Below are 11,288 nucleotides of genomic sequence, written 5' to 3' on the forward strand. Positions count from 1 at the left end.
AGGGCCTGCTGCTCATCAGGTCAGTTGTGCACAGGCTGACCAGATAGCAAGTGTGAAAAATCGGGACAGTGGGTGGGGGGTAATAGGAGCCTATTTAGGAAAAAGCCCCAAATATCGGGACTGTCCCTATAAAATCGGGACATGTGGTCACCCTAGTTCAGGGGTTCTCAGACTTTTGTATTGGTGACCCCTTTCACATACCAAGCCTCTGAGTGTGATCCCCCCCCTTAAATATGTAAAAAAATGTTTTTAATGTATAACACCATTATAAATGCTGGAGGCAAAGCGGGGTTTGGGATGGAGGCTAACAGCTCGCGATCCCCCATGTAATAATCTTGTGACCCCCCTGAGGCGTCCTGACCCCCAGTTTGAGAACCCCTGCCCTAGTTGCACACGGGCAGCTTCCATGCTAGGGCCACAGTGTGTAAAACCAGATAACCCACAAGTCTTTCTTTTCTCTATTGAAATGCCAGAAAGCCTGACCCCTTTCCAGCAGAAAGACTGGGGTTAAAATTAGAGATTGGGGAGAAGGGGGCAGTCATAGAGTTCAAATCCAGATCCAGACATCAGTGCATGTAAACGCAGTGCTGTTGTGGTTTATCAGCCCCCTGGCACTGCTGAGCTACCAGATAGGGTAGCCCTGGCAGGGAGAGGAGTGTTAAGAGAATCAGACTCATGACTTTTTCCCTGGTAGCCTCCCTAATTAATTTTATTTCCATGTCAAGTTTGAAGTTCAGATCTGCACAAAAAATACTCCACTAAAATTTGCAGTAAAGTAAAGGGGATCTGACCAAACTAAGGAGAAAAAAGTCCAGTTGGCCATAATTGAGGGCTTGATACTGCCACAAGCGCAATTCTCATTGATTTCAATGGGAGCGCCGCTGCTATCCCTATATACTGAACCCTGATTCTCATCTTATTTTCACCGATCCTCGACCGGTGTAACTCCATTATCTGCCATGGAGTTATTCCTGGTTCATAGAGGCATGAGAGGAGACTCAGATCCTTCCAGGTCAATGTAAGACTGCAGGATCAGTCCAAGGGGTAGTTTTCTGAAAGCTGTAAGCGCCTGGGGCTTAGAATGAAAGTGCCTCCTGGCAGCCCTCCTGCGTCGCTGCAATAAGGATTTGTACATTTTTGCCTCTCTCCTGGCCTGCAAAGCCCAGATCAAAGACCTCAGTCCACCCCTATGCACATATTGCATTACCTTTACCGTGCAGAGGTGCGCTCAAGTGGCAAAATCTGGGCCTAGCTTTCAGTTACCTCTCTCCATAGGGCAGCGTTTGGATCTGGGATTTTGCTTTGGCCCATTATACAAATTTTGCTTTGGATTTCAAACACCGTCTTTATACCAAGCACGGTATTACCCCCACCCCCAGCCACGCGCACACACTCAGTATGACGCCAGCGGTAGTTGCTATGTTGTGTCTTCCATCTCTGCATTATGTACCGCGTGTCAGAGGAAACAGCATCTGGTGGTTTTGCCCCGTATCTCACAATAGAGCCAGCGATTGTATTTTTAACAGGAGAGCAAACTGGGTTTGTGACCGTTGAGGACAGGTGAGGCTCAATCCCTCTTCTCTTTCATTGTATTAGGTGTGCTTTGAGTGCACACTGCCAGCTGCTCAGGGCGCTCTTAGCACCCAAATGCTCAGTACTGTGGCTTACCGCCACGTGTGTTTGCTGAAGCCCAGGCAGGACTGCTCCAGGATATTAAAGCAGCTGGCTGCCTGGCAGTCGGCCCCAAATGCTCAGGATAATTTATTGTGCCTCTTTTTGAACCAGAACATTGTAAATAACGTGACTCTTGTCTTATTTATAGACATAGCCCCATTTCTTGGACACTGTAATTTATTTATTTGCTTCACATTCGACCATAATAAAAACTAGTCGATTTCAAAAGAGCTACAAAGGGATGGGAACCGGGAGGCGATATTTTCTTCCAAGCAAAGATGTGACTGGGTGGCTCGCAGGGGGATTGGAACCTGTGGGTGATGGAGCTCAGACTGCACCACCTTGGCAGATGGTTCATACGTTCAGTCAGATTCAGGCTGCGATTTCCCATCACTGGTGCACTAGCCATTTTCCCTCTCGTTTCATCTACAAACCAGGATGACCCGTAAGAGGGAAGTCAGCCGAAGCGGTGGTTAGGGGCCATGGTATCACTGGTAAAGAACAAAAGACGGTAATGTGGGCCAGCCAAACCACTGAAAGGGTGATCTGCCTGCTGATTTTCCACAGTGCCTCGCACAACGGGGCCCTGATCTCTGATCCAAGTAACTCATAAAAAGAGAGTTGGTTCCTCAGACCTCTCTGGATTCCCTGATGCTCCCTCGGCCTCCAAGACCAGACCATTCAAACAGGCCCTTCTACCCTGTAGGAAAGGGCCCACCACAATTCACAGGAGGTGATGCTCCACCCAGGCCAAGTCCCCCTTTCTTCCAACCCCATCACAAATACTAGATCCAGCATGGGACCAGCTGGGTGAGCTGAGTCAGAAACCACCCAGGCCAGGCCCATGGTCACCACGGCAACCATGAATTCCTGGGATGAGCCAGAAGTATCAAGCCACTTGGACACGGGCCTCATCGAACACCCTGAGGCTTGGTACCTCCAGGGAGGAGCCTGACCCACTCAGCAAGGAGCTCTTTGGTGTCTCAGGACACCAGTTCTAGCCCAAACACTCATTCACATCTACCACTGGCCTGGGAGACTTCCTACACCCACAATTTGGTGCAAAAACCACAGCCACGCGTCCTGCCCGCCTCCGCTCACCTCATGTTGCACCGTGCGCCTATAGACCTCCTGCTGCAGTAGCACAAACTCCTACCATTCAGGGTAAAGAAAAATCGCCATTAACTGTTAGCAGTGTAAGGCCTCTGATGCACTGTCAAGCCGTTCTGAGCCCATCCAGCAGAGGGCAGTCTCTTTCACACGTGTGACATTTCTTTAAAATGTATGTGCACATCACCTGGAATATATTATGTCATGCTGCATTCTAAAGGTGTCACTACAAATTAGATCTGGTTGAAAAAATGGGATTATATTCCCCATGGAGACAGGTTTATTATTCCGGGAGGAAGGAGGAAAAGGTAAAGGTATCATTTTTAATTCTGAGGGTTTCCTTCCCTTTCCTGCCCCTTTTAAGCCCCCCTATCCATCTCCCCCCCTCCCCCCCCCGCCAATGGAAAATAAAAAAGTGTTAGGAAAATGGGGAAAATCCACTTTTACTCCTTTTTATTGTTTCCCAACTGACAAAACATCACTTTTAAACAATAAACAGGCTTCTACACATCTAACCCCTGTCACTATGGGACATACCTGTGAAGGTGTGAAAAATAGGTTGTCCCCCCCCTCTTCCTCCCACACACAAATTGTTTTCCCAACTTCTGGCATTTGGAAAACAGTAGCACAGGGCTGGGAAGTAGGGGAAAAGTCCACAATTTCAAAACTAAAATACTTTGTTGCTGGGTTATTTTTTAAATTAAATTTCTCATTTTGAAAAATATCAGGTTTTCCCCCCAACATTTTTTTTTAATGTCAACAAATTTCATTTAATGAAACTCTTATTTTCTGATGAAAAAGGTTTTTATTGGAAAATTTTTTTTGACCAGGAGCTCCCACTAACGGAGCCAGTCAAGATTGGAGCCCCATTGTGCAAGGTGCTGTACAAACTTAAATGGAGAGACAGTCCCCGCCTTGAAGAGTTTACAGTCAAGAGCAAAGCAGAGTGGCAAAGTCCTTTCAATCCCTAGTTAACCTGGCAGGGTTCATCCTAGTGGCTGCAGATGAAAAACTCTGTAGCTTACTAGCAGTGCCTTGAAGCAGCCAATTCCCCATAAGCGCTAATGTGACACCATTGAGAAGCAAGTTACTTTCTGGAAAGGTGAGTTTATTAAATCAAGTTCTGACCTTTCTGGAACTCAGGCATGCCCTCCTGCTTTCTGTACAGGTTGGAAAATCTCCCACACACTGCTCAAAATCTCAAATACACTCTGTCTGCCACATCCTGTTCTTAAAAGGCACAGCTCCTATTATAACAATCCCTAGTGCTTATATAACACTTTTTCATCCATAGCTCTCAAAGCACTTTATAAAAGAGGTCAGAGTCATTATCCCCATTTTACACATGGGGAAACTGAGGCACATAGGTCAAGTGAGCTGCCCAAGGTCGCCCAAGCAATAAGTGGCAGAGCCAAGAACACAGGGCTCCTGAGTCCCAGTCCAGTGCTCTTCACTAGGCCACACTGCCTTCCCATTAACCACCTATAAAGAAAGTCCAAGGCAGAAGAAACTACCAAAAATAAAATATAACAATGACCTGTATCTGCCATGCATGTCTGTGCCACTTCGTGGTATGTGCTCTCTCCCGCCCCCCCCCCCCCCCCCCAGCAGAAGGTTAGCACAAGACTAAACCCTATTTTGAGGCTTTAAATAGGATGTAAGTGAGGTGTCGGCCTTGTGATGTTCTCTGTATAGGGGGGAAATTCCCCCTAGATGATCAAATAGGTCTGTTCCCTCTCCAATTTTTCTGATTCCAAGAGAGGTAACCTGGCACCTTTAGACTAGTATCCACAAGTTGCAGCCTGACGCAGGATGTCAGGTATCAATGTGTTACTTACCTTGCTTCTTTGAAGACAGAGAGCTTGATCCGGAAAAGTGTCCTGAGTTCACTCACTAATGCCATTGGGAATTAAGGGCAACTCAGCACTTTACAAGAAGGTGTTAAGACCTTGGTAGATTTGAACCCTAATTTGACTGAACTTTTTCTTAACTTTTTCTTTCGGTGGCCAGCCAGAAAGCCTGCAGCGACACCTAATGCTCAAAGAGCGGCCATGCTACGGAGCTCTGGGTTTGACTGAGTCAGGGGGAAAGTTTTCAAGTTTCTTAAAGGGACATGCAAAGGCAACTCTCTCAGCAGCCGGAGCTCAGCACAAGTGCGGTGTAGCACATCATCCTTTGGTGTCAGCTGGGGGTGGGAGAGAACCAACAGAAGGCCAGTTCGCTTCAAGAGCGGGTGAGGCCCAGTTAACGCCATGAAAATGGGCTGCCATCACGGTGATTTTCTTAAGATGCCGTGCTGCAATTGTTGCCCCAGGAACAGAGGCGGATTAAGATTTATTGGGGCCCTGGGCACAAAAAATATTTCGGCTCCCCACACCCTGGGGGCTCAGGGCACCAGAACCAGGGGGAGCCATGCCCCCACCCACTTTTTAACATGGGCGTAGTACCCTCGGGCAGGCGTGGAGCAGCGGCGGCATGGGCATAGTTTCGGGAGGACAGGGGATGTTGCCCCCCCAAACTGTAAGCCTCGGGTCAGAGGTGACAGGAGGAGGGGAGCCGCACGTGGTTGCTACCAGGTCCTTGCTGCCGGTGACAAGCTCCACACTGCTGCCCAGGCCGGGGCAGGGCCTCCTCTCCCCGCAGAGCATGTCTGTAGGCCCCAAGGAGAGGGCAGGAGCTGGCCTGGAACCCCCACCCCTGGGTGCCACTGGTAGTGGCATACCCCAGGGGGCGGGGACACAGGCTGGGGGCTGTCCTTGGGCACCCTGGCCTCTTCCTAGGGCAGGTGAAGGGTCCAAGGCTCCCCACAGCGGCCCAGGCTCCCTGGGTGGCTCTTACCACAGCCTGGCCAGGGGACGGGGCCTCAGAGGGAAGAAGAAGAGCAGGGGGCAGGGCCACACTTCTGGCACTGGTGCCTCTCCCCCCCCGCTTTTACCCAGGTTCCGGCGCTCCTGTGGGGGTCCCCAAATTGGCCAGGGCTTGTGCATTAATCTGCCACTGCCCAGGAAACAGCATCCTTGCTTGTCCCTGTGGTGAGATATGGAGTTCAGTGGCCAGTGCCACCCTTTGGCTTCTTTAGTGTACAGCAAAAACCTGAACGGACTGTGTTGCCAACTCTTGTAACTTTATTGGCAGGGTTGAGATATTTGGGGTGGTTTTTTTAAAGTCCCAGCTCCTGGAGTCATATGATTAGGTGAGAATCTCAGGTTTTTTTCCCAAGGTCCAACACGGCAAGTAGTTTCTGGTGGACCATTTCCCACAACGCCTGCCAAAGACGTCGTAGATTCTCGGGGACCTTTTCCCCCGGCTCGGTATCCACCTGATGGTAGGCTAGGTGGGTTTGTTCTTGCAATGCTAAGAACACCAAGGGAAGGTCTTCAATTAGCTGGTATACCTGGATCTATTTTCTCTTCCCTGGGCAGTGGATTTCAAAATCAACTGCCCTTGCCCTTTTTACAACTTTGAAGGATCCTTGCCACTTACCCAGCAGTTTTGACTTCATGGTTGGCAGCAACAACAAATCCTATAATTGGGGTTAAATTTTCACCCCTTTATTGTAGGCCCATTCCTGGTTCTAGTGAGATTTCAACAGGTTCTCTGTCTAGAAAGCCCACAGTGTCTCGAAGTTTTCCCTCAAACAGAACACATAGTGTACCATGTTGGTTGTTCCTGGGTCTGGCTCCTCCCATGTCTTGTGGAGGAAATCTAGGATCCTGTGGGTCTGCTTCCCATATAGTAGATCAAATGGGGATAATAGGAAGGGTGGGATCAACCGGGCCCAGTGATGGGGATCTGAGGCCTTGGCCCTCCAGCCGGTTCTGAGTTGAGTTCTGGGTTGACAGAGTCCAAACCAAATGTGTACAGTCCAACGTCCCCACAAAAGAAAAGGTCTTCACCCCACCTCTGGCAGCCTGTGAGTGGCATACCCTTGGCCAGGGTTTATAATGTTTCTATCCTCTCCAAGGGAGGGAAAAGGTGTTTATGTCCCACATAGAAAATGGGAAATGACTGCCTAGGAAGGAGTACTGAGGAAAAGGATCTGGGGGTGATAGTGGACAACCATATTTAAAAATTAAAAAAAGAGGACACTCCACAAGATCCTGGCCCCGCCCCTTTCCCACCAGCCCCGCCCCAACTCCACCCCCTCCCCTGAGCGCCCCGCATTCCCCCTCCTCCCTCCCAGCCACACGAAACAGCTGACCAAGCGCTACCGGCTTCACGGTTTGCCGGGCAGCCCCCAGACCTCCAGACCCTGCACCCCTGGCCGGGCGCTTCCCCAGCGCAGCAGGAGCCCGGGAGGGGAAGCGCCCAGTCGGGGGTGCATGGTCTGGAGGCTGCCCGGCAAACCGTGAAGCCGGTAGCGCTCGGGCAGCTCGGCTCTTCAGCTGCACAGAGCTGAGGTGTCTGGGGGGAGCAGCAGCAGCTACCGCCGCGGGGGAATCCACCTGCAGCTCACAGCCTGCTGGAGCCGCTCTAAGGTAAGCAGGGGACTAGTATTTTCCTGGACATGTTTGGCTTTTTGGCAATTCCCCCCGGACGGGGATTTGAGGACCAAAAAGCCGGACATGTCCGGGAAAATCCAGATGTATGGTAACCCTAGACAACAAGCTAAATATGAGTCAACAGTGTAACGCTGTTGCAGAAAAAGCAAACGCCATTCTGGGCTGTATTAGCAGCAGTGTTGTAAGCAAGACACAAGAAGCAGGGCCGACGAGAGGGGGGGGAAGCCGGTACAAATTACCGGAGCCTGGCAGTTCGGAAGGGGGCCTGGAGCCCGGCTTTCCCCCTCCCCTCGTCGCCTTACTGGGGCCCGACGGTACGGAAGGGGGCCCGGCTTCCCCCCTGCTTTCGTCAGCCCTGTTTAGCCAGTCCGCCCTTGTTGGGGGGCCCGAAAAATTTTTTTCACTGGGGCCCGAACCTGCTTTCAGCGGCCCTGACAAGAAGTAATTCTTCCACTCCACTCTGCGCTGATTAGGCCTCAACTGGAGTATTGTGTCTAGTTCTGGGCACCACATTTTAGGAAAGATGTGGACAAATTGGAGAAAGTCCAGAGAAGAGCAACAAAAACAATGAAAGGTCTAGAAAACATGACCTATGAGGGAAAATTGAAAAAACTGGATTTGTTTAGTTTGGAGAAGAGAAGACTAAGAGGGGACATGATAACAGTTTTCAAGTACATAAAAGGTTGTTACAAGGAGGAGGGAGAAAAATTGTTCTTCTTAACCTCTGAGGATATGACAAGAAGCAGTGGGCTTACATTGCAGCAAGGGCAGTTTAGCTTGGACATTAGGAAAAACTTCCTAATTGTCAGGGTGGTTAAGCACTGGACTAAATTGCCTAGGGAGGTTGTGGAATCTCCACCATTGGGGATTTTTAAGAGCAGGTTAGACAAACACCTGTCAGGGATGGTCTAGATAATACTTAGTCCTGCCATGAGGGCAGGGGACTGGACTAGATGACCTCTCGAGGTCCCTTCCAGTCCTATGATTCTATGTCCCCTCCACAAAAAGGGTGGTTAGTGCAGAAGCTCCGACTCTCCCTCTTCACTGGACATATGGTCAAATGCCTCATCCGTCATCCTCCAGATCCTCTCAGGACTGGGATAGCTGCTACTAGCAGAATCTCTCCTGCAGTCCGGACTCCTGCTGCACCCTTATTCCGGATCTCCCGAGGGAGGTCTCTGGTTTTCTGCTGTCTCTCCCTCTTCAGAGTTGTCTGGCTCTATGAGGTGGTGCGTCAGTGCAAAGGTGCCTCCCCATGCCAAACTGGGGGGCATGTGGCTCTGGTTCAGTCAGCTCAGCGGGGCCATCAGTCCACTCCTGGTGTCCAGTAATCTGGACATTCTCTCTGTTCTCAGATCCGTCAGGAGTGGTAGGGGAACCCAGGCCTGCCCCCTCCACTGGGTTCCAGCTCAGGGCCCTCAAGGTAGACAAGGAGATGCTGACAGTGTCCTAAGCTCCTTCCTACCTTCCCTTGGGCCTCTGCAGGCTCTTCAGTCTGTTGGCCTGTTTGTCCATTTCTGGGACGTTGTCCTTGGATGGCTCTCTAGCAGGAGTTCCTTTCTCCTGTCTGCTCACTCCTCTCTTAGCCACCCACCCTCTGCCTCCCAGCCCTTTTACCCTCCCAGCTGTTAGCTTGCCAATCAGCAGTGGCTGGCAGGGCCTGTATTAACCCTTTGGTTGCTGGGCTAGCGTGGGGTACATACACCACATGACGGCCCCCTTTTAAACTCCTGCTCCAGCTTGAGCAAGCTCTGCAGGTGCGGGGCGGGTGGGGGGGAGTGGGGAGATCACAGCAGCCCAGGACTGCTCCCTAAACCCTCCTGGCCCAGTGTGGGGTTATACACCCCATCGCAGGCAGGGCCGCCCAGAGGGGGGGGCAAGTGGGGCAATTTGCCCCAGGCCCTGGGCCCCACAGGGGCCCTGCAAGTCCTGGCCCGGCAGTGGTCTGGGTCTTTGGCGGCATTTCGGTGGCGGGGGGTCCTTCAGTGCTGCTGAAGACGTGGAGCAACTGAAGGGCCCCCCGCTGCCGAAACGCCACTGAAGACCCGGACTGCCGCCGGGTGAGTACAAGCGCCGCAGCTCCCCCCCTTTGCCCCAGGCCCCCTGAATCCTCTAGGTGGCCCTGATCGCAGGTGTCCTAAGAGGCACAGTCCCTGCAGAGCCATGGGCACTTGGTGAAAGGATCAGAGGGTGCAGAGCTGGTGCCTCACCTTGACCGTGCCTCAAGAGAACAAGAACCTGTCAGAGACATGGATGCCTCCAGGAATCAGGGGAGATTAATGGCAACTGGAACCCTGGAACTGACTCTTGTCTTCCTCTCTAGTGACCTCCAGTGCCAAACACCCCCACCCTATTGCAGGGGGAGCTCCTGCCTGCTCCCTTTAATCCTCCCCTTGACAGCTGTTCCTTGGCAGTTTCTCTTTGCAAGATTTCTCTTTTGGTGTCCGGTGCCTGTATTCTTCCATTCCCATGGGTGGGAACCCTCACTGCATCCCTGACCCAACAGAATAGCAGGGCTCTCTCCAGTGGGTGGAGTATCCTGGGTGCATGGGGAGGAGGGTTGATCCTAAACTGGGGAGGGGGATAAGGAGAGAGAAAGACTCATCATCCAGCTGGGGTCAATCTCAGAGGAGTTGGCGGGTTCCAGCAGAGGTCCCAGGTGGGGTCAGTCTCAGATGGGAGGGGGCTCATTTCTTCAGGGGTCCTGTTGCCCAGCTTCCATCAGTGTCACTCTTCTATGGGGTCCCATTTCCCAGCTGGGTTTCCTCGCCTCTCTGGTGTAGCAGCCGCTGACAGAGCTGGTAAATCCCCTCCCTGACATGCCAGCGGGTGTCCTTGGCTGGGTCACTGATGTACAGACCCAGCTGAACCATCTTGGGGAACTGTGCTGTGTTCTAATGGAAGGGGGAGGAGATGGGGATCATCAGCTCCCAGTCTCCTGGGAGTCTCTCTGGCCTGGGTCCCTATGCAGGAGATGCTGGGGGAGAGGAGCTAGGCCTAGACACCTTAGTTCTCTCTGCCCCCAAAGAAGCCTGCAGCAAAGGGATGTGGGCCTGGCCCTCATTGAGAACTTGCATCCCCAGCTGCTCCAGGATGACAAGAAGGGACCAAGGCCAGGCATGAACCTGGCTGGAGCATGGTCCCCTTAAAGGCCCAGGGTCACCACTGAACCAGGAAAAGAAGAACTTGACTCAAGCCTCTTTCATCTCCTGCTCTGACTCTACCTCCCCAAGGAGAACACTCCCAACCCACGGACCCCACAGCAGCAGATCCTACAGCCCGTCAGAGCCAGCCCACCTATGCCTGTAGTCAGGAAGCTGGGGGTCAGAAGTCCCATATGTCAAATTCGGGGAGAGTGATGGTGAATCAGAGCAGGGCTACGCTGATCCTTATGGCTCTGGCTCTCTCCTGGGACACTTTGGACCTGTTCCAGAAGTTGACATGCTGTGGGGGAAGGAGGCAGTTCGGGATCAATCGGTAGGTATAGATGCTGTGCAAATAAGCCCCTCCCCATCCCCAGGGGGCTGAGACATTGTGCTCAGGGTGGATCAAATGAAAATGAAGTTTGACACCAGGCCAGGAAATCAGTCAGACTGGAAGTCACATGATCCAACAGAATAAACTTGTGCTATAAAAATAAGAAGAAAAAGTTAGAATTCAAAATTCCAAATGAAAAATCACAGTAAAAAACCATAGCAAGTGCTATACTAGAAACACTGATGTCACTGCTAAAACTACTTACTTATAAATATTTTTGATGAGTATTTGCTATTAAAATATAAAATAAACAGCACAGTGACATGGATCGGCACAATGATAACACAAGTAAATGATGAAGTGCTAAGATAACATTTTAAAAAGTTAACAATTAAAAAGAGCAAAACTATATTTGAAATGGATCACAAAGAGGGGAGTGCAATTCTGGGAATCCCAACAGCAGATAAGACACGTTTGTGAACTGCTGTGAGACTTTAGGCAGATACATAAACTGAGAAGGGATTC

This window comes from Malaclemys terrapin, chromosome 5 (genome assembly GCF_027887155.1).
Source record: "Malaclemys terrapin pileata isolate rMalTer1 chromosome 5, rMalTer1.hap1, whole genome shotgun sequence".
NCBI classification, from domain to species: domain Eukaryota; kingdom Metazoa; phylum Chordata; order Testudines; family Emydidae; genus Malaclemys; species Malaclemys terrapin.